Genomic DNA, 19,074 nt, shown 5'->3' with positions numbered 1-19,074 from the left:
CAGGGATGGTGAATCCACCACCTCTCTAGGCAGGCAGTTCCAATGCCCGATCACTCTCTCTGTAAAGAACTTCTTTCTAATATCCAACCTAAACCTCCCCTGACAGAGCTTAAGCCTGTGCCCTCTTGTCCTATTCCTAACTGCCTGGGATAAGAATCCGACTCCCACCTGGCTACAACCTCCTTTCAGGTAGCTGTGATGACCTCATCAGAGAGTGATGAGGTCACCCCTGAGACTCCTCTTTTCCCTCCTTTCCCTCTCTGCCCCAATAGATAATGAACTTTATGTGTTTACAATTTATTTTGCTTGTTGTGCATACTTTCATACACTGTCCTGCAGATGAAAAATGTATTGGCAGCTGAACAAGGCACTTAATTTCTGTTGACTAAGAGTTACATCCTCAGGTACCTCAAACTAGCAAAGCTATGTTAGCTTGGCCTGGCTAGAGATTTAGGCAAAAATATATAACAGAGGAAGGAAAACATATGAAAAATACATAGATATTAAAGCAGGAGTTTGTGTTGTAGCTAGGAGGTGGCCTGAGGGCTCTGGTTCACTGAGGGTCCTGGCACAGGAAGGAGCAGCATTTGTTGCCAAAGGAAATGCTTTTGCAGTGTTAGCTTCCTTCCTGCTTCATGGTGCTCCAAGGCTCAAATCCCCAAATTTTCACAAGCATCCCAAAAAATGGCTGTGCAAAGCATGCATGAGTCCCTCTAGTATTGCCAAATGCATCCGAATACATGAGAGCTGAAGCCAGCTATGCTGGTGAAACAATCCTGGCTTCTGTTTCTGTGGTCCTTCAGCAGGACCTGAAATACTAACATTTTAAGGAGAGTCTATAAATATAGCTGTACACATACACACATTCATTTAATTTAACTCTTATGAGGAGCTATATAAAACTCCATGAAAATAACTGGCCAGATTCCTACCTTCTCTTTAGCCAGATACATGGATTTATATTTTGGACCCAATACAAACAATTGCAACTTTAATAGTGTATTGTCCTTCTTTTAACTCCTGAATGTGACTAAGAGCATCACCCTAAAACCAACTTGGTAGTTATACAGGGATAGATGCTTAATATAACAGCCACATAAGTTTTGATCTTTAAGAAAAGCTCGGTGTAGGACAGATAGTGCAACTCTAATACAATGTTTATAAAATGTCATCTTTTTTTTCAAAGACTACAGTTTATAAGGTTTTATCAAATGTATCCTTAACACAAGAAGCCTGTCAGTCTAGAAGAAAGACACAAAATAGCCTGTCTTGCAGGAAGAGGAGAAGAGAGAGACAGCTCTTCATCTGCCCAGCTGGGTAGAGGTGTCCTCATCAGGGCAGGGGAAAGCTGTGACCCTGAGAAAGTCAAAGGACACCTCTGTACTTTGGCAGGGTGGCAGGGTGAGGAGGCAAATTTCCTGGGACAGGAAATGGTGAAAAAGGAAGGTCTGCAATGATAACACAGAACTGCATTTCTCTCTCTTATAGCTCTTTTCTTTAGTAAAAGCTTTCACCATTGCCAACCTACATTTTTGGCCCTTGCTATATCTAAATAAAAGAAACATATGCCTTTCTTATCCAATTTTATGCAGTTATGAGGCAAACAGCGAGTACTATGGCAGCAATAATCTCCTTCCTCACTGGGATTAGAGGTGTGTTTGGGCTGTATCATACTGTTCTCCCCATTTGGCAGCCTCTGCTGAGTTAGGAGCTTCTGGGAGACTGGAGAAACACTTCTCCAAGTTACAAGGTCCTGGCTGCAGCCTATCAGCTATGTGGACACTTGTGACTTATATATGAAGAATAATCTACTTGACTTATGAATAGAAATGCCTGTGTGTTGAAGCACCGTCAGAAATGAGAGAGAGATTTAAAAGAATATCCCCTGCTCATTGCTAAGGCTGCAACTGGCAGAAATTGAGCTACAGGTGCTGGGGAGTGTGTTCCCGTGAAGATTAGTTGGCTATTCTGCAATAAAGCCCCATCAGAGATGGTTTCACTAGGAGATGTCTTGCACTTTGGTAACAGCCAGATGGGAACAAGGATGTACCACAACTCTTTTGCCACTGTCTTCCTTTTGTCTCAACAGGAAAGAGAGTAATAATCTTAAAATGGGGAAACAAAGGGGAGTAACCTTGCTTTACATCCTTGAAGCAAGTACTGAGCAAGATTTGAGGCCAATCTACAACACTACAGTAGTTTCTCAACTTCTAGAGAGTATGAAAGGGTTATCCAAGTGGGAGTTTGTCATTTCCAGAAGAGAGAAAGCCAGCAGACATAGGCACAGCAGCTCTTGTCCCTGCCTCCTTGGGTACAGACAGAAGAAAGTTCTCAAGTGAGTGTGAACACGTGAGAAATGCATGTGTCTGCATATATAAGCATTCTGAGAGGCTGAGCATGAGGCACTGGATTTGCATAAAATAAAATCACCTTTCATTGTCATATAATATCTTGCACCAAATTTTCTTATGTTCATTTCCTGCAATCATAGTGACAAGTGTAGGGAGGACTTGTCATGACAGGAGTGTTCGTCAGCCTCTTTGCCAAGGTTGGGGAAGTGGAAGAAGTACCTGATCCACAGAGGTTACTCCCCTGTTGTTAAGATCCTCTTTATATTTTCCAGAGAAGAAAAGTTTCTGGTCACCAAAGAACCACTTTGCTTTTTTTTCAAAGCACCATCCCCTATCTCTTACAGTGATGTTTATTTTCCTTCTTGTATTTCTCAGAAAAAATCTGCTTTCATTTCACATGGAAATCAACTTTGGTCAAGTTGCAGGCACTCACTGGTGCAACACCCCTTGTCCATACTCAGGATTTTGGTAAAAATTTTTATACTTCTGTATATTTGTATCTTGCTATTTGGTTTTCTTTGTCTTTCTCCACAAGGATACTTGTGTTTCACTTTCAACTAGAATTACATGCCTTAGTTCCTGAAGGAGCAAAAATTAAGATATCAATAACATAATTCTCATACTGATGCTTGTGTCTTTCTCATGTGATCTTTGGTCTTTCTGTGAAATATTCTGAACTCCTTTTTTCCCTACAGTTTATCATGACTCACCCATTACAATTAGTTTACTTCACTTGGTGGGGTCTTGGGTATGTTGATTTTTGAATGAATTTTCTAATGCAGCTGTGATATCATCACTAGTGCTGCTGCATTTTAGCAATGTTAAATTAGGAAGTTACAAGAGAAGAATTTTCTTAACAGAGATATGTTTCCTTTACTACTACCCTTAATATAATTAAAAAGGGAAGAACTAAAAATAGGATGGTAAATATACAATTAAAATGTTTTCTGGACTACTGGGTTGCTGCCCCTCCTTGACAGCTAGGTTTGTGCTTATCCCAGGCCTCCAGTAAACACTGACACACCCAAAAGGCAGGGTTCTCTCACTCAGTAACCTTTAAAACATATGAAATAATTCTTGCTTGTTGGTTCAGCACTGGTGAAGTCACATCCCCAGTATGTCCCACAGAGGACCTGGTACAACCAGGGACAAACCAGATGGGAGGATCTAAAGACATCAGCTCTCTAGAAATCACAATCTGCAAGTACAGACTTAATGAACCAGGGTTGTTAAGAAAATACCAACTGGGACACAACAGCATCCTATAAGTACAACCAAGCTGTTGCACAGAGAAAGGAAATGATTTCTGTGCTCATGATGGACAGGACAGGAAGTAATTGTGGAGAAGTAATGGATGAGAATGTAATTGCAATAGTGACAATTTGAAAGATTTAGGTTAGAAATTAGGAAAACCATAAAGAGCATAGAGACACACTAGAAGAGATTCACTGAGGTGTCAGTGGAATTGCCATTAAAGAAGGTTAAACAGGCCAAAAGCAAATATCCTTCAGCGTGCAAAGCCTGACTTTCAGTCAAGCAGAAAACTGCTGCCTTGCTGCCACATCTAGCTCTGTTCCATAAGGCGTGTCTACCACAGCAGTTTCCACAAAGGTCCCCATAATCCCAGTACTCTGTTTCAGTCCTGCTAACTACAGAGAAAACAGTTTTCCACGTGTAACTCACCCTCTAAAGGTGGGCAGCATGGGCTTTATTCACTGACAACATAGATGTCAAAACTATTGGTATACAGTGCAGTGCCTGTGATGCCCAAGCATCAGCTGGCTCCTACCAGCATGTACTCTATTACATGTGCCTTCCCTGGGCCATATTATTTACACAAACTATTGCATTCTACTTCAATTTATGCAAGCGGGGAGTGCTACAAAACACAGTGAGTTCAAAGGGAACACTGCCATAAGCTTGAACAGCACAAGATGTCAAATAAAGCGTAGTCTTTATTATCCTGGGAGGCTCCTGAATATTATCTCACTTCAGCCATGTACAGATGGCCCTTATCTGCACTAAGGAGGAGTAGGGGTTTTTTCTATCAAAGCAGCAAGATGCTTCAAGGCTGTTGCTTCACTCCTAATATCATGGTTCTAGAAGAAGCAGCAAGAGAAGCAGGACAGAGCTGCAGTTTCTTCAGAATTACTTCAGTGCTCCTCAGGGGAATGCTTTTGGTAAGATCACCTTAATTTCTGCCCTGGATGAAGCCAGCAGTAGCCACAGCTTGAGGCATGGTGACAACTGTGAAGTCCTTTGGCTTGTAACGATACGTAATGCAATATGTAACTCCCTCAGGCTTTGTAAGGATTAATTAGCTAATGTTCATGAGGCTTTGAAGATGAAAAACACTCTGTGTTAAAGAATTGCTGTCCTGATGTGTCATCCAGATATCGAAGATATCCTGCTCTGAAAGGCACAGTTATTCAGGTGATCCTACACAGGAAGTTATTTTTTCCTCACTTGTTCTAAACTTAAAACCTGATTGGGGAATTGTTTCTTTAAAAGATGCAAGAGTCTTCTTTTTCACCCCAGGCTTCCCTCACTTACAAGGGCCATGTCCCCACTGCCCCAAGACTGTCATGAGCCATACTCCTGAAAGGTTTATTTAAGCTTTCCAGCATTTTACTGCAGGAGAAATCATGCTGCTTGGTTGCCAAGAAAAGCAGATGCAGCACACCTAGCCCTGCCTTCCTTTTCCACAGCGACAATATGCTGTATTGGTCCAAACAGACACCTCCATGAAGCAGCTTCTGGGGAATCAGGATGCAATTGGAACATCTCTGAAGCTCAGTTTGTGGCTGACTGCTCAGGTCCAGCCATATGCAACACAACAGTAATTTGCTTTCAGTTGTCCTAAATATAATTTTTCCAACAGCAACAGAAAACAAGAGAGACTGTCAGGTTTGGAAACCAATTCACCTACAAAAACATATACAAATTTCAGAGAATTATAAGGGTACCTTCCCGTAGTATCCCTTCCTAGACACACATAATCACAATCTATTTATAACATATAAGCTGCAGCTCAGGTGCCAGTGGTCTGCCACACCAGTGCTGGACACAACTCACTGCTTCTGGAATATGACCTGGCTCACCCCTGACCTGAAATCCTACCTTTAGAAAGTAAATTAATCCTCATTCAACCTTGCATGTTTAACATGATTATAAATCCAAAACAACTGTCAGCTCCAAAGCTTATTAGAAACTGGAAACAATGTTTGATGAAAGAAAAAGGGGAAAAACCTCATCAAACTAAACCAAACCTAAACCTAACACTTTTTAAGCCTTCTAAAAGAAACAAGCAAATTGCTTGACTGGCAGTGCAGTGGAGGGCTTTCAAGTGTTCCACTTAATCTTAACATTCAGGGGACTGGATTCTACAAAGCTAAGCAGGATCTGGAAGCAGGCATTAGGCAGTATATTTTGTGGTATCTCTTGGTAGACAATTTCCAGCAATGCCATTGTAAATCAGAAATCTGCAGTCCACCTTGTCTTAAGCACTTAAACCCCTTTAGCTTTCATGGGTTACTCTGAACTGCAACTGATTATTAGATTTAAAAATGGCAGAAAATGAAACTTATGGATCATTTTTTTCTAAAACATCCTCTGCTCTAGTTAGATGAACCACTATTTTCTAGAGGAAAAGCTGCTTTTTTAGGATGTAACAGTTAGACATGGTTGGAGAACCTTAGAAAAGGTCTACAGGTCCCATCCTCTGGAAAGAAGGATGTGGGCTTTTTAAAACTCTGGGTAATTAGTTCTTTCTCAATCTCCTTGGATGTAGTATTTAATATGTGGCATAGGCAAATGCATTTCTTCATTTAAATAGAAGTCCACAGAAATTTATACAAAAATATGAGATGATGTTACCAATATTATAAATCACAACATGGTGTGTAACTTGGACTCAAAACAAAACCTGAAGTTGTGAAAGTTTCCTGGTTTGTGTCTTTATCACCCGAAATCACCTGTTTTATGGAAAGTCACAGATGCCAGTCTCAAAGGCAGAGATGGCAGCATCACTTCAAATGGTTGCTGGAAAGAGTGGTGCCTACACTACATGCATACAGTCATGCTGGAGGACTTGTAAAACACAACTGCTTAAGAATTAGATGAAGCTGCTTTCTGATTTTTCAGCTTATTTTTTTGCTTAGCCTAGAGAAGAAGTAGCTCTGCTTTTTAAAGGGATCTTTTCAGAGCAGTTGCTGAATTGGGACTTCAGGCAAAAAAATCCTCCAGTCTTCTCTGGAGGAGAGGCTAATACATAAGCATAAGGTTTCATAATTTTATCTAGATAAAAGTCTCTTGACCTTCTAGTTCCGGACAAACAAGCCATGTTGCCATTGAAAACTTGAGGCTCCAGCATTTTTTTTAAAACTTGCAAAAATTAAAAGTTTCTTGCTATTATTAATTAGCTGTACAAATAAATTCACACAAGAGAAGGAAATAGCAGTAGCTGCAGAAAGAGAGTTAGACAGATGACCACTCACTCTGGCTTATTGTTTGTTTCACAAAGGGACTACCATGTGTTCTCTCAGCCAAAATGACCCAGATAAGGCAAATCTGCATTTTGTAACCGTAACTGACTGAGACGGAAAGCTAGTAATCCCAGCAGGGCTGTTTCAGCTACAGCAGCATTCCTCTTGCAGTTTCTGGTTTTTATTCCTCTGCCATTCACATCTTTTCAGCTCCAAAATGCTCCCTATTTTTAGTACACAATTTGAATTAAAAATTAAACAAAATGGGAAATAGCAGACTGGAAATCACTGTCCCTAAGCACTGTATAATTGCAGACGCACTACATGCCTCAGCCTCTTCTCTTTCCACCAAGTTGAATGCAAGTTTAATAGATCTTCCCTCCTCACTCCTCTACTTGTCTGTTGTCCTTGTTTTGCTCAGTATACTTGGTTCCTTCCTTTGCTTTTATCTTCTCTTAGTTTCTTATTATTTTCTTTCTCATAACACACTTGCTCTTGGGCTAATTCCTAATATGCTTGCATTGAGTGAAGCTCCTATTGACTAAAATGCTGAGGAGCAGCCAGGGACAGGAGAGAACTGGGAAGGACTGGAGAGAGAAAATTACTTTATATTGATGAAAAATTTAAGTGGCACAAATAAAAAACAAATCTGAAGCATAAAGCTTTTACCCATCCAGATCCGCTTAAAACTGAATAGAAAACAAAGTCCTTGAAAGAGGGCATGAGGATACAATCACTGTCTATTACTCACTGCTATTTATAAAGCACAGTGGCATTGTCTGGTGATGCACAGGTGAATAAAAGGGGAAAAGTTTAAATTATGGAAATGCAGAGTAACTTCCCGGAGCAAGCAGATATTCCATCAGTATAAATGCCTTCAAAATTGGGTCCATAGTCTAAGAGATTACTAGTATTAGAGTCTGCTCTAGAGATCTCTGAAATCAGCAGAGATCTTTCAGTCAATTTTATCTGGCTTGGGATTAGCTTCTTAGGTTAGACTGAAAACATGACAGGGAACAATAGAGCTGATAAACAAGGAACAGGGAAGGAAAGGTGTTCCAGAATATTACAGAGAACTCTCATTAATTAATGAGAATTACGATGTCAAATCCCAAATAGCTGCAAAATGTTTTAGCTAATATGTTCCTTCAAATCCCTACTTTATTTTAAAACAGAATCGTGTCACCTAAAAGATCTTCTCTGCTTAAATTTACTACAATAGCCTTAAAATTACCACATTATTAGAATCCAAGATCGCTAAAGTTAACGGACAAATAACTCTGCCCAGAAATGTCACCGGTTACATCTCTCCTGGCTATAAAAATCATCGAAGTTCAGACTCAGGGTCACTGGATCACAGGGCCCATCATAGCCCCACATTCTGGCATCTGGTGCATGCAGTATTTTGACAGGCTGGCTCCCGTCTCCCATGCCTCTTGTCTCTGCATGCAGGAACCTTTGAGGACATGCTGCTGGCACATGTCACGCACCTAATGTCCAGCGTGGCCTCTGACAAGCATCCTGTTCACTTTGGACTCTCATTACACAGATGGTCCTTTCCATACAGGTACCCTGTTGCACAGAGGTGCCCAGCTGAGAGGTCAGCTCAGAGCAATACAAACCACTCCTGTGTGTCAGGACTCCTCCATTACCCTAGACAACACAGCTACCCTCAGCTTGGCAAAACTCAGCATGGAGAGAAGAACCCCATCAAAAAAGACGCTTTTGAAAGTCTGGGGCACACCATTCCACCCAGTGTATGCCTATACTTATTACAGCTTTGCAAATTTCATTAGCAGCAGCATACACTTATCAGTGACCTGTTACAGTCTGCCAAGAGGATCCTAGTGCTGTGTTGTCATGGTTTAGCAATGGTACTCGCCCATTTAGTGTTTCCACTGAAACCACTCCAAACCACGCACCACTCGCTCACTCACCCCTTTGCCTTCCCCTCCCCTGTAGTGGGCTGGAAAGGAGAATTGGAGGCACAAAGAGCAAAGATCATGGGTTGATATAAGAACAATTTATTGGAAACAGGAATGAGATAAGAAAACTAACAGTAACAGCAACAATATTAAGAACACAAGTGTACAAGGTAGGTGAGTGATTCACGTGCCAGTGCTCACCACTGTCTCACACGGAGCCCAGCTATACCTGACTGCCACCACGCTACCCCTACGTGGAAGGGACTCCTTCCCCTGTTCTTAGAAAATAATATGAGGTGGTATAGAATAACCTCCAGGTCCTAGCCATGCCCCCTCCTGGCTACTGAAAAAATCAACCCGTCCTGGCCCAAACCAGGACATAAATGTATACAAAAAATAAAATAAAGTAAAATAATATAGAGCTTTGCCCCAGTTCAAAGGGCCTGGGAAACATTCAGACTGCTTCACATACTATAAAATAGTGACAGTAACCAAGACATTTTGCGGCAGTACCTTCTGGCCTCTTTTTCATAGGCCAGAACCTCTTTTTGTTGCACGTAGTACCATGAAGAAGATGAAAGTACCAGGCTGCCCAGCTTCTCACACCAGAAGTGTTCACAGTTGCCTTAACTGGAGCTCAATCCTGAGTGCCCTACTAAAGAGGTAGCACATTAGCAGGAACATTCAACACCTCACACAGTGGGCAAGTGTTTCTCATTGCCTCTCAAGGCACATTTGGAAGGAGTGGATGAGCTGGGTCAAGCCAGCTTGATGCTGCTAGCACTTTTATCACTCTGAGGACTGGGACTTGGGCACTGTCCATCTTCCCCTCACCAGTACTGGTTTAGCTCCTTGTAAACACTGCAATGAACAGCCAAATATGCAGAAGTGACAAATGCTTTGAAAGGGTGGGCTCAGCTTCAAGCTGATAAGAAAGCCTAAAGGTAATCAGAGAGACCCTTCATCTGCTTAGCCTTTTAAAGGCAAAGTATGTGGTTCATAAATTCCTGATGGGTTTGGTAGTGGTGTGTAAAGATCCCTTTTATTTTAGTTGGCATGTGCACATCACTACACATACAAAGTACATGGAATGACATACTGTGCATGCTCAGAAGTTATTTTCCAAACCTGAGTATCTTGGTCACATGAAAAAGTCAAGGTATAACAATGTGCACAAGGTGTTTGGGCCATGTGCTGAGGCCATAGCCCGTCTGCTGAGCCTGCCACACGTGAACATCCCTGTGAACACAGGAATAGGGCCTTACTTGAAGAAATAGCATATTGCATACAAATAACTCTTCTAATTTTGACAAAGAAATTAAACTGGAAATTAAAAATATTAACAAATTAAATTTGAGAAAGAATTAAACTGGGATGGAAGGAAAAAGAGGGTTAGAGGATATTCAGGAAGGGGAATGACCAGAGCACCTCCCCTAGAGATGTGGGGTTATTGCCAAGTTCCCTTGGTGAAAGTGTCGTTGCACAAAGTGCAGTAATGGTGTGAGAAGCTCATGATTTATACAGAAGCTAAGCAAAAAACTCTTTTTCCAAATACTCGTTCTTCAGGACACTTCAGTGCCAAGGCAGCCTCTACACTGTGGGCATAAATACTTTGCAGTGAGCCCTTCCACCTCGTGCCTGGGTTACTGGGGTGGCTTTCCACAACCATCTCTGGCCTTCTACATGCCCAGTTTTCTTTGCATTGAAAGTAACACGGGAGGGAGGAGGTGTTGGATTTGCAGCTTGTACCTGTGCGTGGGGCCCACATGTCCTCAAAGCAGACACAGCTGTAGTTCAGTAGAGCAGCTTTGGGGGTGTGGAGTACATGAGCTGCTGGCATTTTGACTTGGGCTATTTCTAGAGCTACAGAAACAACACAAAGACAGAAACAGTTCAATGCATAATTGCACATACTGGTATTTGATATGCAAGACTTGAATCATAGAAACTTTAAGTCTGGAAAAGAACCTCTAAGATTATCAAGTTAATTGATCTATATTCCTTAACAGACATGTTCCATGGTCACTCTAAAATGGCTCCTTAGAAAATCATTTGTGCATGAGGCAGTTCAGAAACACTAGCACAGTGTCCAGGGAGGTGAGGTGTTGCTGGACATATTTCACCTTTTGTAGAGGTACACAAAGGTAAGATAACCTATCACAGTGGAGAGCTAAGTGAGGAAATGAATAAAGAAGGAAGATGCTTTACAGGAGAGGAAGGAGTATGTTTGTTTTAGTATTACCTACTGAGGGCCAGTGCATGGGTACCACAAGACAGGACTAAGCAGCTGCTTCAGTCTGCTCAGCCCTAAAAGCATGAGAACAGCTTCTGCAAGGCATCCTGCTCACTCTTCACGTGCTCAACACCACTGCCATCGGTGTTAGGCTGTGTCTTGGGCTATCTCTTTCCTGCACCTTTCCCTATAAAGGACATCCAGAAGGAGAATTAGAAAGAGGAGCTCATTACAAGCCTTCCAGGGGCAAGGAGAAGAACCTTTCCTGGGTTCTGGAGTGTTGGGGAGCGTCTCTGGGGCTTTCAGGCTATGTGGCATGTCCTGCAGTACAGTCCCTACACAGTTACCTCCAGCTTTGGTTCAGGTCCCTCCACAGAGCAGGATCATGCAGACATCGGCTTGTGAGCCATGGTGCTGCTGGCCAAGAGATGAAATGTGCTCAATGCACCAAATCTCAGCCTTGTCCCCAAGGCAAAGACAGACACAAGAACAAGGGAAAGGAAAAACACAGGGTGATAAGGCCTTAATTAGTGCTGCTCCCTCATGGCTGAATTTTACTGCTGAGCTTTTAAAGATGTATAAGTACCAAATCCACTTCTGGGTATTTAGGTTAGACTGGTCTGGTCTGATTTTCAAAAGTGGAAAGTATCTGAGACTCCCACTGCAACTCAACACATGGGACCATTTTAAAAAGAAAGAGAGATTCTGTGCTTTTTTTCAAGATATTCACTTACTCTTCATCTTTTGTTCTATGTTTGAGATGTCTTTTGAATAATAAGAGAATATATCAGCTGTTTTTTCCTATTCTTTAATGTGTTTTGAATAGTATTCTTTCCTATTCTTGTAAAAGCAATGTTAAAGAGACAAATTTGGCAAACGATTGAGGTAAAAAAAGCCTCACATAAACAGAGATCAATGGGCATACTTTTAGGGACTTTCTTTTGTAATTCCTTCCACTGAAATGTGTTTAAACACAAATAAGTATGTCCTGACAATATTTTCTAATTGAACAAGGAAATATTATTGTATTAAAACACCAAAGCCTAGAAGTAACATTGTCAGGAAACAGATACAGACAGAACTGCAATGTTACTAAATAAAAAATGTAAAAAGTAGAAAAACTGGCTAAGTAAAAGACCTCCGTTTTCTAAGGTGCAGCGTCACAAGAAAAAGAGAACAGGAGCTCTAAAATTGTTGTCTGGTATGACTATTTCTCATAGAACAGAAATACAGAGACATCTCTGTTTTGGAATTCATTAGGTTGAAATTCAGTACTCCAGCTCTCTGCTTCACAGTAGTAACCTATTTGTTATCTTTTTTCATACATACTCTTCTTTTCTGGTTTAGTACTTTTTAAAAAATTATTATTTTCATTAGATAAACCTTACGAAGTTGTTCCTTTTAACGTGTTTTATGCCAAAATATTGTGGCTTTCTTCCACGCAAAACCCAGGTAGTAATACCTCTGAAGAATATATACATACATGAGCAATGGCCATGTGGCAGAAATGTGCACTCTCATTATTCTGACTGAGGACAGGGTCACAAATCACTCAGATGAGTTCACTGTCCACTTTCAGTTTATCCACACAGTTATTGTCTGACGCGCTTTGGCCAAGGAACATAAAAGCCTTCCTTTATGTCAGAAAAATAACCAAGAGAAATAATGTAGCAGATGTAAATAGTTTGCCTGCACGGAGTAAATATTCATCTGCATGTCTGCAGGTGAAATTACCAACATGCCTTTCCAGGAGGGGAGAGGGAGGGAATCACATCTGTTCATTAGCTTGCAGTCAGTTCAGAAATAAGAAGTATGCCTGCTGGGCTCTCCTAACACACCTTAGCAGAGGTATAATAAAGTGTTATGTGAGCTGATGTTGATACTGACTGACCTGGAGCACAAGTGCTAGCAGTTTTAAGGGAGCTGAGCTTGTATGTGCTGGAAGGAACTTCTGAAATTCCCACCTATATTTTCTCAGATGTGCCTAAATCTTTTAATTTGCCTCTGGAACTGAATCAAACCATGGAGAGCAATTTGGGCTCATTGTGGTAATGGACAAATTGATGTTGCCTGAGGACAGCAAATGCTCCAACTGCCCAGAAATTTAAGAAGGATCTCTCACTTGCTGTGAGAAGCTGAAGTGTGGATTTTTAAGCTGTAGAGCTTGGCAAACTTTGAATAGGCTTGAAAATTAGATTGATTGAGTATCATACACAAGACCATTTTTCTTTCAAAATTCTTTCATTGTTTCTAATAAATAGATTGTTGTAAGCACAGAAAAGTAAAGTGCTTTGACAAGAAGAAGCAGCAGCAAGAAGTAGACATTGGTTGATTTTGTAATCTGAAAAGAATTAGTCTTTTGAAGATAGGAGTCAGATTCTCAGCTGTGGAATAAAAAAAGGCTCAATTCCATTGGCTTCGACATAATTGTGCTGTCAGAACCATCTACCACTGTGTCATAGTCACAAGACGCTCTTGTACTATTATCACAGATTCCTCTTTTTTCCAGCATGGGCAAGGAGACTGCAGGGTTGGATACAGTGGGAAGATAAGTACAATACTGAGGGTGGGGGAGGAAAAAAAAAAACTATAGGAAAAAAAAAGAAATGCAATGAAAGAGCCCAAGCATCTGCAGTCTCAACCAGTGTCTAGATGTGATTGCTTTGAGTACACAGGGCTGTCATGAGTTTTAGAGGAGTCACACTGCATACTTGAATGTTCTAGCCTCAGCTTTCCTCAGGGCACTGCTAGTGGGAAGCCAGTCTTCCCAGAAACTCGTCTAACACCCCAGTGGCAGAGTATACAGAAAGAAGCCAGATGATCAGAAGCCACATTCTCAGTCTGGAGGGGACTAGATATTTCAAGAAAGAGAGAGATGGATGCAGCATTGCTGATTTCATGAGGGCTAGAAGGGAAATTAGTCTCTGTTCATGTAATAAGTGGGATTGCAGGAATGAATTGGTAAGGAGCTTGGCCCGGCAGGGTTCAAGGGCTGTCTACATGAAGGGCCAAAGCAGCAATCCAGCAGCAGGAAGAAGGGTAATAAAGGGGCCCAGCTGGAGCACCTTGGGTGGCCATTCAGAGAGCAGCTGAGGGCACCAGCAGTGGCTACAGCCCCTACAGCAGAGGTCTTCCCTGTACTCAGATGTCCTCCCCTCTGAGTGGTTCTCCCTTCCCTGTGGGCAGATGTCGCCCCTCTCTAAATGTTTTTCCCCCACCCTTGCTGCCCTTCTCTCCCACTGTTCCCCTTCCTGTCATCAACTCAAGGCCTCACCAGAGTGCCAACAATCCCCTTATCCTGCTAATTCTACAGCAGCCCTGCATTTCTGTTTGCTGCCCCTTATCCCACAGCTTTTCCTTTCCAGCCACCCTCACCTAACCACCTGTCAACCTGGAGATGCATCCCCAGTGCCCGGGGCACCTGCACTGACCATGCCATGGGCCTGCACTGCACATTTTGACCACAGGCTTCTTAGGGCCAGGCCCTATCATCAGATGGAGGTCCGGGACCCATGACCCATATTTTGTGTAGAGCACCAGCGCCTGGAAGCTGAGTGGTGGGTGCAAAGGGTGGAGGCTTCCTCATGGCTCTGTCTGTGTGAGAAGGAAGAGAAGAAGGATGCAAGGCTTATCAAAAGCCTAAAATGGGCAGCAGAGAATTTTTTTGGTGAGGGACTACAGTGTGCCTGTTGTCAGCCCAAGGAAACAGGAGGAGCTGCGGTTCAGAGTAAATGAGTACTCTTCAGGCTGCTGAAGATCCATTAGATGACCTAGTGTAGTTTTCAGCCAAGTAGGACCAGGGACTGCAGCTTGTTGGCCATCTGTGCCTGCCAAGCTCCAGCCAAAACAACTCCCCACAGGAATCTACATGACTCTCACTCTTGTTTTGCCAGGCAAGGAGGGGGAGATGAGGGAGGAGTGGTAAAAAGCTCTGTCTTAAGGCGGATAATTAATGTCAACGAATTTCTGTTTTTCTGTAAGAACTGTGGATGCTTGCACCAAACGCCTCTTGCAGACAAAATCTAAAGAGCTGAAGAGTAAATATAAAAAATGCATATTACGCAGAGCCATACTTGTCTTATTGTTCTCCTACCTGTAGCACATTCTGTGTGCCACTGACTTCATTTAAGCTATATTAGATTGAGAACTTATTTTAAAGAAACACCCACCATCTAACTGAGAAGCATCAATTCATACGGACACCTACACTCAAGCATCAAACACTGAACCCCTCATCTACTGAATTCAATGCCTGAGTAAAGGTAAATTTGGATCTGAATAAAAGCCTCTTGCATATTTATCTGAGTCTAACAATTCTCCATGAAATATTAATGTGCCTGTCTAACTATCAACTTGAGCATTAAAACTTCACACTAGTTTTCCCAACACATGTGGTTGAACTTCAGGAGCAGAACTTGTGAGTAGTTCTCAGTGCAGCAAGGCATCAAATGCCTGTGAGCATTTTAACTCTTTGAGGGTAATACTCTACGCTTCTCTCGGTCCACATATGTTTAATTACTTCTCCCTTCTCTCTGCCTCAAACATTTGAGAAAAAACAAAAGTGGAGAAAGGGAACTGGGTGAAGGGTATCCAACATCCATCTGGCTCTCAGCTGTGAAATGCTGCATGTGCTGTTGGGTGTAGTTTTGACAAGCCTTCAGATAAAGGGGATTTCTCCCAGCACACTCCCGTCTCATGAGGAACATAGTCTGACTACAGACACTTCACTTTCCTCATTCAGGAAAACCTCCTGGTGACTTCAATGGGATTTTGAGGAAATGCCTCAGGCTTCCCCAGCTGCAGGCTGCAGTGCCATAGCTGAGTTGCTTGTAGCATATTTGCCTAATCTGAGTCAAGCTAGATGATGTAGTCAGAAGATCATTTTGAATTTGTAGATAATTTGAAAAAGAAAATTGCACTGAATGAAGAATTATTATGCTGAGGTTATCAAGCATCACTCAGCTATGAACAAAACTGTTATTCCTTCTCTGTGGTTATTTTCTCTTTTTATGTCCCCCTGCATTAACTTCCCTTGGGTTTCCTACCCCTAAGTACTGTCTGATGAGGAGAGTCTTGCATTTGGCCCCTGTTACATGATCCTTCAACTGCCTGTTGACAACAGACATAATCAGCACGAACGGGAGGCAAAAGATAATCCTAGGAAATGACAGCTGCAAACATCCCATTTGATAGTCTTCAGCATGTGCTAATAACTGTTTTCAACACATGCCAAAGAAACACAGTGAACATGACTGTGGAGTGGGCACGTATGAGAGCTGAAGAAATTAATTGCAAAATCTTCTACCAAATGATAAATGGGCAAAGAATCATTATAGATAATTCCTTGCTGACATATCCTAGCAGACAGATCTTGGTCCATTTCTGCCCTCAATTACATGGTGCAGTGGCCAGGCAATTTAAGGGGGATGGCACCCGTGTTAGTGATGGCAGCCTGGATCTTTCATGTATTATAATTACAGGGCAAGTTTTGAAACATGCCTAAGCACAGCTTAAATTTAGTTCTGTGAATGAAGCATCTTAAACACACTACTTCTTTATTATTCTAGTTGTATTTCTAGTAAATCAATTGAATAATTATGCTATTACTAATTCAGCAAATACAAAGCATGTAGCATATTGTCACAGAAATGTATAATTTTTTTTGGGTTTCAGATTCTTCGGAGCACTTACCTTAGCCTAGTGAATGGGCTTTCATCTCCTCACCCTTTCAGAGCATGTATCAGATTAGAAGCTGTAACTTATCTTTACTGTAAAACCACTGAAGTGACTTGGGCTTTTTTGGAGATCAGTTTGTTCAGTTACTTATAATAGCCTTAAGAAAGTAAACAGAGTTCTAGAACTACAAATGTTTTATTTCTTGGAATACACTCATACATAGATATTTAAAAATGTATGCCTTCACTATCATGTAGGACAATGTAAGTAACTGTTAAGATAAAGTCCATTGATAATATTTTCTGCTAACTAAGTTAATAGGAAAATATCAACCTAATTCTAAAAGTCAAAACTGATGTATTTAATGTGGAAAACAAGCAAAGAAAAAATCAGACTATTCTGGGGGACAGCTCAGCTCAGAGGTCTTGATATGTGATGAGGAAAAGGGAACTTGTTACTTGACATGGCTGCTTTTATGTTTGTTATGTATACTGAACAAAGAGATTTACTGTGAGGCTTGTACAGTCTTCTAGTATTAATTTACTTGGTTTAAGTCTTGCTTTGCAAATGCTATGATAGATAATTTTCTGCAGTCATTTCACAAATACGGCTTTGTGAAGATGTCTGTATTATACACTTTCTGGCTATTCAGATGTATTTTATTAAATTTTACTTTTCTGACATATAGCTTGACAAAATAATAAAATAAATGGAGTCACCAAGGTCACAGTTAATTAAAACAGAACAAATGTGGCTGTGGCTGGAAAGGGATATTGATGTCCATGGAACTTATACCTGGAAAGCATCAGAGAGCAAAAGTGTCCTGTCTGTACAGAATATGATCTGTCAATACATTCACAGAGGCGTGGGGCAGCACAGCTGCTGGCAGCACACTGGATGCCAGCAGCACCCCAGCCAGGCTCTGCTTTGCTCACAGACAACATGGGCAGCAAGGACACATGGCAGGCTCTGCTTTGCCCTCAGCTCTGCTATGGAGATGTGCACCCAGTTCTCAAATAAACACAATTCTCTTTCCATTGTACTGTTTCTCACCTTGGATACTGTGTGATAATACTGCGTGATTTAGTATCAAAAGCCTATTCCTCTACTGGCATCTCTAAAGCACTTATCTCCATGGTGTGACACCTCAGCATTGGACATGGAGTAAAATAATTACAGTAAGACTGCCTATGGGCAACTTGTAATAATGGCAAGTATTTTCACTTATACAACTATTTCTGTAGATAGTTTTGAAATAAACAATGTATTCTTACTCAGCTTCCTATGAAAAGATTAGTTAGATTTTTTTTCCATTTTCATTTTTCTGAAAAGAAAACCCTTTCCTGAGTTTCTTCCCTTTTTGCTTCTTCCATTTGAATTTCCTCCTTTATTTCTTTCACATTGCCCTGAAAGTTATGAGAATAAAAAAGGTCAGAACCTTGTAAAAGAACATTTCCAAAAGGTTTTCTAAGGAAAATTACTGTGCTGGCTAAAAGAATGTGAATTGCACCTTCTGTTACTTAACTCAAAGAGGAAACTTATAGATTGTTTGAGCTTATATTTTTGAAGGTTTAGTTAATAATCAGATCTGGGTTTACTATATAACTATTTCTGGTGACAAGATCTAATAAACACCTTAATACTGTCAGGTCTATTCAAAACAGTAATTAGAAGAAAAACATAGTTACAACTAAACTCTGATATAAACATAAGAAAACTCTGAGTCTTTATCTTAAGATAAATGAGACACAGGACCCCTTGTTTAAGAGACAGCACTCAGATCAGAAAGGAGACTCACACACAGTTATGGAAAAGGACAATTCACTGCAATTATAAAAGTCTAATTAGAAAAAAATGCTTAAATTATTTAAATGGTTTGCAGTGAGTTCCTGTTCTCATGCAGCTTTTTTTTTCTAAAAAGAAAGAAGTGTCTTTCATTTTATTTATTTACTTTGTCTAGGGTTTAACTGGAATCAATTTGCCATTTACAATCAGATATAGATCTATCTTTTCACCATATGATTTAATAATCCCCCAAAACCTGCTGGGGTTCTTGAAAGGCCTTTAATAAACTTCAGCAAATAAATATCATGTAAATAACAGTTTGCTACCAAATAACAACCAACACTACCATCCAACTTCCTTCTCCAAGATAAAAAATTACCAATGAGATCAATGGGTAAAAGTGAAAGCTTGTAGTTTACCCTGAATTCAACAGCATTCTTAACAAATCATTTCACGTTCTTATACAAGTTGGTAGAAAAGTTTGCCAGGAAGATTCCTCATCTTGAGAGCACTAGATGGGGTCACAGGAAGGGCCTCAGGGTTCATCAATGGGCTGACAGCAGGGAGCAGAGCTGGAGCTGTGGGGATCCAGGGAGCAGCAGGCTGCCCCAGGAAACTTC

Source organism: Empidonax traillii, unplaced genomic scaffold (genome assembly GCF_003031625.1).
Source record: "Empidonax traillii isolate 1590-97213 ecotype Southwest subspecies unplaced genomic scaffold, ASM303162v1 scaffold874:size323092, whole genome shotgun sequence".
Lineage (NCBI taxonomy): Eukaryota > Metazoa > Chordata > Aves > Passeriformes > Tyrannidae > Empidonax > Empidonax traillii.
This window is presented reverse-complemented; position numbering follows the sequence as displayed.